Raw genomic sequence first — 11,165 nt, forward strand, 5'->3', positions numbered from 1 at the left:
GTCCATTGATGAGAGGGGTGTTGAAATCTCCTACTATTATTGTGTGAGGTGCAATGTGTTTTGAGCTTTAGTAAGGTTTCTTTTTACGTATGTAGGTGCCCTTGTATTTGGGGCATAGATATTTAGGATTGAGAGTTCATCTTGGTGGATTTTTTCCTTTGATGAATATAAAGTGTCCTTCCTTATCTTTTTTGATGACTTTTAGTTGAAAATTGATTTTATTTGATATTAGAATGGCTACTCCAGCTTGCTTCTTCTGACCATTTGCTTGGAAAGTTGTTTCCCCAGCCTTTCACTCTGAGGTAGTGTCTGTCTTTGTCTCTGAGGTGTGTTTCCTGTAGGCAGCAGAATGCAGGGTCCTCGTTATGTATCCAGTTTGCTAATCTATGTCTTTTTATTGGGGAGTTGAGGCCATTGATGTTGAGAGATATTAAGGAATAGTGATTATTGCTTCCTGTTATATTCATATTTGGATGTGAGGTTGTGTTTGTGTGCTTTTCTTCTCTTTGTTTTGTTGCCAAGACGATTAGATTCTTGCCTCTTCTTGGGTATAGCTTGCCTCCTTATGTTGGGCTTTACAATTTATTATCCTTTGTAGTGCTGGATTTGTAGAAAGATATTGTGTAAATTTGGTTTTGTCATGGAATATCTTGGTTTCTCCATCTATGTTAATTGAGAGTTTTGCAGGATACAGTAGCCTGGGCTGGAAAAATATGGAACGCTTCATGAATTTGCGTGTCATCCTTGCGCAGGGGCCATGCTAATCTTCTCTGTATCGTTCCAATTTTAGTATATGTGCTGCCGAAGCGAGCGCGGTTATCCTTCTTCTTGAGCTTCCTGTGGTCTGTAGATTGCATCTTGGGTAATTTGAGCTTTTTGGCTAATATCCACTTATTAATGAGTGCATACCAAGTGTGTTTTTCTGTGATTAAGTAACCTCACTCAGGATGATATTTTGTAGTTCATTCCAATTGCCTATGAATTTCATGAAGTCATTGTTTTTGATAGCTGAGTAGTACTTCATTGTGTAGATGTACCACATTTTTTGAATCCATTCCTCTGTTGAAGGGCATCTGGGTTCTTTCCAGCTTCTGGCTATTATAAATAAGGCTGCTGTGAACATAGTGGAGCATGTATCTTTGTTGTATGTTGGAGCATCTTTTGGGTATATGCCCAAGAAAGGTCTAGCTAGGTCCTTAGGTAGTGTAATGTCCAATTTTCTGAGGAACCTTCAGACTGATTTCCAGAGTGGTTGTACCAGTTTGCAATCCCACCAACAATAGTGGAGTGTTCTTCTTTCTCCACATTCTCACCAGCATATGCTGTTACCTGAGTTTTTGATCTTAGCATTCTGACTGGTGTGAGGTGGAATTTAAGGGTTGTTTTGACTTGCGTTTCCCTGATGACTTAGGATGTTGAACATTTCTTCAGGTGCTTTTTGGCCATTCAATAATCCTGAGCTGAGAATGTTTTGTTTAGCTCTGTACCCCATTTTTAATAGGGTGATTTGGCTCTCTGAAGTCTAACTTCTTGAGTTCTTTGTATATTTTGGATATTAGCCCTCTATCAGATGTAAGATTGGTAAAGATCTTTTTCCAATCTGTTGGTTGACATTTTGCCCTAATGACAGTGTCTTCTGCTTTACAAAAGCTTTGCAGTTTTATGAGGTCCCATTTGTTGATTCTTGATCTTAAAGCATGAGCCATTGGTGTTTTGTTCAGGAAATTTTCCCCATTGCCCATGTGTTCGAGACTCTTCCCTACTTTTTCTTCTATTAGTTGAGTGTATCTGGTTTGATGTGGAGGTCCTTGATCCACTTGGACTTAAGCTTTTTTCAGGGCAATGAGAATGGATTGATCTGCATTCTTCTACATGCTGACCTCTAGGTGAACCAGCACCATTTGTTGAAAATGCTATCTTTCTTCCATTGGATGGTTTTAGCTCCTTTGTCAAAGATCAAGTGGCTATAGGTGTGTGGGTTCATTTCTGGGTCTTCACTTCTGTTCCACTGATCTATCTGCCTGTCTCTGTATGAATACCATACAGTTTTTATGACTATTGCTCTGTAATACTGCTTGAAGTCAGGGATGGTGATTCCCCCAGACGTTCTTTTATTGTTGAGTACAGTTTTCACTATCCTGGGTTTTTCGTTATTCCAAATGAATTTGCAAATTGCTCTTTCTGTCTCTATAAAGAACTGAATAGGAACTTTGATGGGAATTGCATTGAATCTGTAGATTGCTTTTGGCAAAATGGCCATCTTTACTATAGTAGTCCTGCCAATCCATGAGCATGGAAGATCTTTCCATCTTCTGAGATCTTCCTCAATTTCTTTCTTCAGAGATTTGAAGTTCTTGTCATACAGATCTTTCACTTGCTTGGTTAAAGTCACCCCAAGATATTTTATGTTATTTGGGACTATTGTGAAGGGGATCATTTCCTTAATTTCTTTCTCAGCCTGTTTATCCTTTGAGTAGAGGAATGTTACTGATTTGTTTGAGTTAATTTATACCCCGACATTTTGCTGAAGTTGTTTATCAGGTTAAGTAAAGTATTTCTTTGCTGGAACTTTTGGGGTCGCTTAAGTACACTATCACATCATCTGCAAAAAATGATATTTTGATTTCTTCCCTCCCAATTTGTATCCCTTTGACCTCATTTCACTGTCTGATTGCTCTGGCTAGGACTTTGAGTACTAACTTGAATAAGTAGGATGAGAGTGGGCAGCCTTGTCTAGTCCCTGATTTTAGTGGGATTGCTTCAAGTTTCTCTCCATTTATTTTGATGTTAGCTACTGGTTTGCTGTATATTGCTTTTACTATGTTTAGATATGGGCCTTGAATTCCTGATCTTTCCAGGACTTTTATCATAAAAGGGTGTTGAATGCTTTCTCCACATCCAATGAAATGATCATGTGGTTCTTATCTTTGAGTTTGTTTATATAGTGAATTACATTGATGGATTTTCGTATATTAAACCATCCCTGCATCCCTTGGATGAAACCTACTTGATCATGATGCATGATAGTTTGATGTGTTCTTTGATTCGGTTTGCAAGAATTTTATTGAGTATTTTTTTCATCAATATTCGTAAGGGAAATTGGTCTGAAGTTCTCTTTCTTTGTTGGGTCTCTGTGTAGTTTTGGTACAAGAGTAATCGTGGCTTCATAGAAGGAATTTGGTAGTGCTCTGTCTGTTTCCATTTTGTGGAATAGTTTGGACAGTATTGGTATGAGGTCTTCTATGAAGGTCTGATAGAATTCTGCACTGAACCCATCTGGACCTTGCCTCTTTTTGGTTGGGAGACTTTTAATAACTGCTTCTATATCTTTAGGAACTATGGGGTTGTTTAGATGATTTATTTGTTCCTGATTTAACTTTGGTACCTGGTATCTGTCTAGAAAATTGTCCATTTCCTCCAGATTTTCCAGTTTTGTTGAATATAGGCTTTTGTAGTAGGATCTGATGATTTTTTGAATTTCTTCAGATTCTGTTGCTGTCTCCCTTTTCATTTCTGATTTTATTAATTTGGATATACTCTCTGTGACCTCTGGTTAGTCTGGCTAAGGGTTTAATCTATCTTGTTGATTCTTAAAAAACCAGCTCCTGCTTTTGATTATTCATTGTATAGTACTTTTTGTTTCTACTTGGTTGAGTTTAGCTCTGAGTTTAATTATTTCCTGACTTCTATTCTTCTTGGGTTTATTTATTTCTTTTTCTTCTAGAGCTTTAAGGTGTGCTCTCAAGCTGCTGACACTTGCTCTGTCCTGTTTCTTTTTGTAGGCACTCAGAGCTATGAGTTTCCCTCTTAGTACCACTTTGATTGTGTTCCATAAGTTTTGGAATGTTGTATCTTCATTTTCATTAAATTCTAAGAAGTCTTTAATTTCTTCCTTGACCAAGTTGTCATTGAGTAGAGCATTGTTCAACTTCCATGTATATGTGCGCTTTCTGCCATTATTGTTGTTATTGAAGACCAGTCTTAGTGCGTTGTGATCTGACAGAATGCATGGGATTATTTCTATCTTCCTGCATCTGTTGAGGCTTGTTTTGTGACCGATTATATGGTCAATTTTGGAGAACGTTCCATGAGGTGCTGAGAAGAAGTGATATTCTTTTGTTTTAGGATGGAATATTCTATAAATATCTGTTAAATCCAATTGGTTCATAACTTCTGTTAGTTTCCCTATGTCTCTGTTTAATTTCTGTTTCCATGATCTTTACCATGATGAAAGTGGGGTGTTGAAATGTCCTACTATTTTTGTGTGAGGTGCAATGTGTGCTTTGAGCTTTAGTAAGGTTTCTTTTATGAATGTAGGTGCCCTTGCATTTGGAGCATAGATATTCAGGATTGAGACTTCATCTTGGTCAATTTTTCTTTTGATGAATATGAAGTGTCCTCCCTTATCTTTTTTAATGACTCTTGGTTGAAAGTCAATTTTATTTTATATTAGAATGGCAACTCCAGCTTGCTTCTTTGGGCCATTTGCTTGGAAAATTGTTTTCCAGTCATTTACTCTGAGGTAGTGTCTTTCTTTGTCTCTGAGGTGTGTTTCCTGCATGCGGCAAAATGCTGGGTCCTCTTTACGTATCCAGTCTGTTAGTCTATGTCTTTTTATTGGGGAATTGAGTCCGTTGATGTTGTGGGATATTAAGGAATATTGATGTCACTTCCTGTTATTTTCATTTTTGGAGGTGGAATTATGTTTGTCTCTCTTTTGGATTCATTGCAAGGAAATTATATCCTTGCTTTTTGTATGGTGTATTTTCTTTCCTTGTTTTGGAGTTTTCTGTCTATTATCCTTTGTAGGGCTGGATTTGTAGAAAGATATTGCATAAATTTGGTTTTGTCATGGAACATCTTGGTTTCTCCATCTATGTTAATTGAAAGTTTTGCTGGATACAGTAACTTGGGTTGGCATTTGTGTTCTCTTAGGGTCTATATGAAATCTGTCCAGGATCTTCTGGCTTTCATAGTCTCTGGTGAGAAATCTAGTGTAATTCTTATAGGTCTGCCTTTATATGTCATTTGACCTTTTCCCCTTACTCCTTTTAATATTCTTTCTTTGTTTCGTGCATTTGCTGTTTTAACTATTATGTGATGGGAGGAATTTCTCTTCTGGTTCAATCTATTTGGAGGCTTCTTGTATGTTTGTGGGCATCTCTTTCTTTAGGTTAGGGAAGTTTTCCTCTATAATTTTGTTGAATGTATTTACTGGCCCCTTAAGTTGGGAGTCTTCACTTTCTTCTATACCTATTATCCTTAGGTTTGATCTTCTCATTGAGTCCTGGATTTCCTGTGTGTTTTGGACCAGTAGCTTTTTCCGTTTTACATTATCTTTGACAGTTGTGTCGATGATTTCTATGGAATCTTCTGCCCCTGAGATTCTCTCTTCTATCTCTTATATTCTGTTGGTGATGCTTGTGTCTACAGCTCCATGTCTCTTCCTTTGGTTTTCTGTATCCAGTGTTGTCTCCCTTTGTGCTTTCTTTATTGTTTCTATTTCCATTTTCAATTCCTTCACTTGTTTGGTTGTGTTTTCCTGCAATTCTTTCAGTGATTTTTGTGTTTCCTCTTTAAGGGTTTCTACTTGTTTACTTGTGCTTTCCTGCATTTCTCTAAGGGAGTTCTTTATGTCTTTTTTAAAGTCCTCCATCATTATCAAAAAATGTGATTTCAAATCTAAGTCTTGCTTTTCTGGTGTGTTTGGGTATCCAGTATTTTCTTTGGTGGGAGAACTGGGCTCTGATTATGCCAAGTAGTCTTGGTTTCTGTTGATTAGGTTCCTGCATTTGCCTCTAGCCATTGGGTTGTCTCTGGTGTTTGTTTTTCTTGCTATTTCTTGGAGTGATTTGCCCCTGCTGTAGTCCTCTGTGTCAGCACTCCTGTAGAACTGTTTCCCTGTTTTCTTTCAGCCTTTCCTGAGAACAGGTGCTCTGCTCTCAGCTGTGGTGGCGCTCTTGGAGACTGTCTTCCAGCCCTAGGCACGGGCAGGAATCAAAGGGTCCTGCCCCTGATTGCTCGTGTAGGTCCTTGCACCCAGTGGGCACAGTTAGCACTATGCGATTCCCTCTTGGGTCTGGACTGTGAGCAAAGGATATTCTCTCCTCTGACTTCTCAGGAGTATCCACACTTCTGAGGTTCCGGCTCTCTCTCCCCCATGGGATTTGGGTGCAGAGAGCTGTTTGGCTGGATCAGTTCAGTCCTGGGCGCAGAACAGAACCGCAGGTACCAGTGGCTGTCTGTTCCTTTATCCCTCTGTCCAGAGGCACTGTGCAGTTTCCCCTTGGACCAGAGATGTGGGGCAAAGTCTGCAGAGGTGGCAGTCTGTCCTTCGGCCTCAGGATGTCTGCACTTCTGGGTGGTCCGTTCTCTTCCCCCTCCCTTTTCATTTCTGATTTTGTTAATTTGGATACTGTCTCTGTGCCCTCTAGTTAGTTTGGCTAAGAATTTATCTATCTTGTTTATTTTCTCAAAGAACCAGCTCCCAGTTTTCTTGATTCTTTGTATAGTTCTTTGTTTCTACTTGGTTGATGTCAGTTGTGAATTTGATTATTTCCTGCTGTCTACTCTTCTTGGGTATATTTGCTTCTTTTTGTTCAGATGTACTGTTAAGCTACTTGTGTCTGATCTCTCCAATTTCTTCATGGAGGCACTCAGGTCTATGAGTTTCCCTCTTAGTACTTCTTTCACTGTGTCCCATAGGTTTGGGTATGTTGTGCCTTCATTTTCATTAAATTCTAGAACGTCTTCCAAGTGAATGTGGAATTTCTGTTGTTTTTGTTGTCATTGAAGACCAGTCTTAGTCCATGGTGATCTGATAGACAACAGGGAATTAATTCAGTATTCTTGCATTCTTGCATCTGTTGAGGCTTGTTTTGGGTATGATTATATGGTCAATTTTGGAGAAGGTACTATGAAGTGCTGGAAGAAGTCATATTCTTTTGTTTTAGGGTGAAAAGTTCTGCAGATAACGGTTAAATAAGTTTGGTTCATAACTTCTGTTAGTTTTACCATGTCCCTGTTTAGGCTCTGTTTCTGTGATCTGTCCATTGGTTAGAGTGGGGTTTTGAAGTCTCCTATTATTGTGTGAGGTTCAGTGTGTGCCTTGAGATTTAGGAATGTTTCTTTAACAAATGTGGTTGCCCTTGCATTTGGTACATAGATATTCAGAATTGAGTTTATGTTGGTGGATTTTTTCCTTTGATGAGTATGTAATGTCCTCCCCCATAATTTTTGATAACTTTTGGTTGAGAGTCTATTTTATTGGATAATAGAATGGCTACCACAGCTTGTTTCTTGGGATCATTTGTTTGGAAAATTGTTTTCCAGCCTTTTACTCTGAGGTAGTGTCTGTCTTTGTCACTGAGGTGTGTTTCCTATATGCAGCAAAATGCTGGGTCTTGTTTACATATCCAGTCTGTTAGCCTATGTCTTTTTATTGGAGAATTGAATTCATTGATACTGAGAAATATTAAGGATCAATAATTAGGGATCCTGCTATTTTTGTTGTTAGAGTGGAATTATGTTTGTGTGGTTCTCATCTTTTGGGTTTGTTGTGAGAAGATTAATTTCTTGGTTTTTTTTGTTAGGTGTAGTTTCCCTCCTTGTGTTGGTGTTTTCCTTCTATTTTCCTTCGAAGGGCTGGATTAGTGGATTAATATTGTTCAAATTTGGTTTGTTGTGGGTTTGGTGTTTTCCTGATTTCACTATTTATGGTAGCTGAGAATTTTGCTGAGTACAGTAGTCTGGGCTGGCATTTTTATTCTTTTAGGGTCTGTATGACATCTGCCCAAGATCTTCTGGCTTTTAGAGTCTCTGTTGGGAAGCCTAGTATAATTCTGATAGGTCTCCCTTCATATATTATTTGGCCTTTTCCCCTTATAGATATCAGTATTTTTTAAAAAGATTTATTTATTTATTTTATATATGTGAGCACACTGTCGTTGTCTTCAGACACACCAGAAGAGGGCATCGGATCCCATTACAGATGACTGTGAGCCACCATGTGGTTGCTGGGATTTGAACTCAGGACCTCTGGAAGAGCAGTCAGTGCTCTTAACCGCTGAGCCACCTCTCTAGCCCGATATCAGTATTTTTTATTCTGTGCATGTGGTGTTTTGATTATTATGTGATAGGAGGAAAATCTGTTTAGTTTTCTCTAGGTTTCTTGTATGTTTATGGACTCTCTTTAGGTTAGGGAAGTTTTCTACTATAATTTTGTTGAAGATGTTTACTGGCCCTTTGTGTTGGGAATCTTCACTTTCTTCTATACTTATTATTCTTAAGTGTGGTCTTTTCATTGTGTCCTGGATTTCTTGAATGTTGTGAATTAAAAGCTTTTTGCTTTTTGTATTTTCTTTGACTGTTGTGTCAATGTCTTCTATGGTGTCTTCTACACCTGAGATTCTCTCTTCTATCTCTTGTATTTTGTTGGTGATGCTTCCATCTGTGACTCTTGCTGTCTTTTCTAGGTTTTCCATCTCTTAGGTTGTCTCCCTTTGTATTTTCTTTAATGTTTTTATTTCCATTTTTAAATCCTGGATGGTTTTGTTCAATTCCTTCACCTGTTTTATTGTTTTCCCGTATTTTTTTTGTGTGTAAATGTAGCACATTTTATTTATCCTTTGATGAGGGACATCCAGATTGTTTCCATTTTCCTGTATTTCTTTATGTTTTTCCTCTTTAAGGGCTTCTACTTGTTTACCTGCATTCCTCTGTATTTCTTTATTTCTTTAATGGAGTTATTTATGTCCTTCTTAAAGTCCCCTATCATCTTCATGAGAAGGGATTTTAGATCTGAATCTTGCTTTTCATGTGTGTTGGGGTATCCAGGGCTTGCTGTGGTGGGAGAACTGGGTTCTGATATTTTCTACTAGTATTCTAGGTTTCTGTTGCTTATGTTCTTACACTTGCCTCTTGCCATCTCTGGTATTAACCAGCCTTGCAGTCTTTGACTGGAGTCTGTCCCTCCTGTGAGCCTGTGATCTTGGGTGTGTCAGACCTCCTGTGGGGGTCAAGTCAACACTGCATGTGGGTCAGTTGGGGGATGCCAGAACACAGCCTTCACATCTAGGCACAGGTGTGAACTAGAAGGAACCCTTTGGCTGGGTGGGAGTTCTTGCATCCCCTGGATCAGTTAAGCCAGGTATTGGGGCAGGAGTTGGGGTCTTACATGTGATGCTGGACGTGTCAGAACTCCTGGGGGACCATACTTTGTCTGGGTGTGGGCCGAATCCTATTATTTGTTCTTTAAGTCATAGTATCTATGTGTAATTCTAGCTGTCCTGGAACTCCCTCTGTAGACCAGGCTGTCCTTGAACTCACAGAGATTCCCCTGCCTCTGTCTTTTGAGTGCTAGGATTAAAGACATGCACTACCATGCCTGGCTAGGCTTTTTTGTTTGTTTGTTTTTAATAAAAAGGTTTGCTTTATTTTCTAACATACATGCATTTTCTCGTGTGTGTGTGTGTGTGTGTGTGTGTGTGTGTGTGTGTGTGTGTGTGTATCCATGTCTATGAAGAGCCAGAGGTACAGGCTGTTGTGGAACTGGGGATTGAACTCATTCATGCTCTTGATCATTGAGCCAACCCCAGATTTTGCCAACTCCTTTTTTCCTTTATATTTTTATTTATTTACTTATTCATACTTAAATCCTGACCACGTTCTTCCCTCCCTCTACTCCTCCTACTCCCCCCACTCCTGCCCCTACACTCAGATCAACTGCTTCTTCTTTTCCCTTCAGAAAAAAGCAAGCCTCTCAGGGATAACAACCAAACTCTTCTTTTCCCATCTTTATTAACTTGAGTATTTCTTATTTACATTTTGATTATTATTCCCCTTCCTGGTTTCTGGGCCAACATCCCCCTAACTCCTCCCCCTCCCCTTCTCTATGGGTGTTCCCCTCCCCATCCTCCCCCCCTTACCACCCTCCCCCCAACAATCACATTCACTGGGGGTTCAATCTTAGCAGGACCAAGGGCTTCCCCTTCCACTAGTGCTCTTACTAGGATATTCATTGCTACCTATGAGGTCAGAGTCCAGGATCAGTCCATGTATAGTCTTTGGGTAGTGGCTTAGTCCCTGGAAGCTCTGGTTGGTTGGCATTGTTGTTCATATGGGGTCTCGAGCCCCTTCAAGCTCTTCCAGTCATTTCTCTGATTCCTTTAACAGGGGTCCCATTCTCAGTTCAGTGGTTTTCTGCTGGCATTCGCCTATGTATTTGCTGTATTCTGGCTGTGTCTCTCAGGAGAGATCTACATCCGGTTCCTGTTGGCCTGCACTTCTTTGCTTCACCCATCTTATCTAGTTTGGTGGCTGTATATGTATGGGCCACATGTGGGGCAGGCTCTGAATGGGTATTCCTTCTGCCTCTGTTCTAAACTTTGCCTCCCTATTCCCTGCCAAGGGTATTCTTCTTCCCCTTTTAAAGAAGGAGTGAAGCATTCGAATTTTGGTCATCCTTCTTGGGTTTCATGTGTTTTGTGCATCTAGGGTAATTCAAGCATTTGGGCTAATAGCCACTTATCAATGAGTGCATACCATGTGTGGTTTTCTGTGATTGGGTTACCTCACTCAGGATGATATTTTCCAGTTCCCTCCATTTGCCTATGAATTTCATAAAGTCATTGTTTTTGATAGCTGAGTAATATTCCATTATGTAGATGTACCACATTTTCTGTATTCATTCCTCTGTTGAAGGGCATCTGGGTTCTTTCCAGCTTCTGGCTATTATAAATAAGGCTGCTATGAACATAGTGGAGCACGTGTCTTTTTTATATGTTGGGGCATCTTTTGGGTATATGCCCAAGAGAGGTATAGCTGGGTCCTCAGGCAGTTCAATGTCCAATTTTCTGAGGAACCTCCAGACTGATTTCCAGAATGGTTGTACCAGTCTGCAATCCCACCAACAATGGAGGAGTGTTCCTCTTTTTCCACATCCTTGGCAGCATTTGCTGTCACCTGAGTTTTTGATCTTAGTGGTGTGAGGTGAAATCTCAGGGTTGTTTTGATTTGCATTTCCCTTATGACTAAAGATGTTGAACATTTCTTTAGGTGTTTCTCAGCCATTCGGCATTCCTCAGCTGTGAATTCTTTGTTTAGCTCTGAATCCCTTTTTAAAATAGGGTTATTTGTCTCCCTGTGGTCTAACTTCTTGAGTTCTT

General features: G+C 39.5%; 1 non-coding gene across 1 annotated transcript; it reads right to left on the reverse strand.

Moving 5' to 3' along the window:
- Nucleotides 1-707: 707 nt before the first annotated feature.
- Nucleotides 708-814, reverse strand: LOC116894838. The gene has a single exon (XR_004387053.1). It is a non-coding gene; the product is annotated as a U6 spliceosomal RNA (small nuclear RNA).
- Between the last annotated feature and the right edge of the window lie 10,351 nt (nucleotides 815-11,165).

The sequence above is a fragment of the Rattus rattus genome, chromosome 2, assembly GCF_011064425.1.
Source record: "Rattus rattus isolate New Zealand chromosome 2, Rrattus_CSIRO_v1, whole genome shotgun sequence".
Classification (NCBI taxonomy): Eukaryota; Metazoa; Chordata; class Mammalia; order Rodentia; family Muridae; genus Rattus; species Rattus rattus.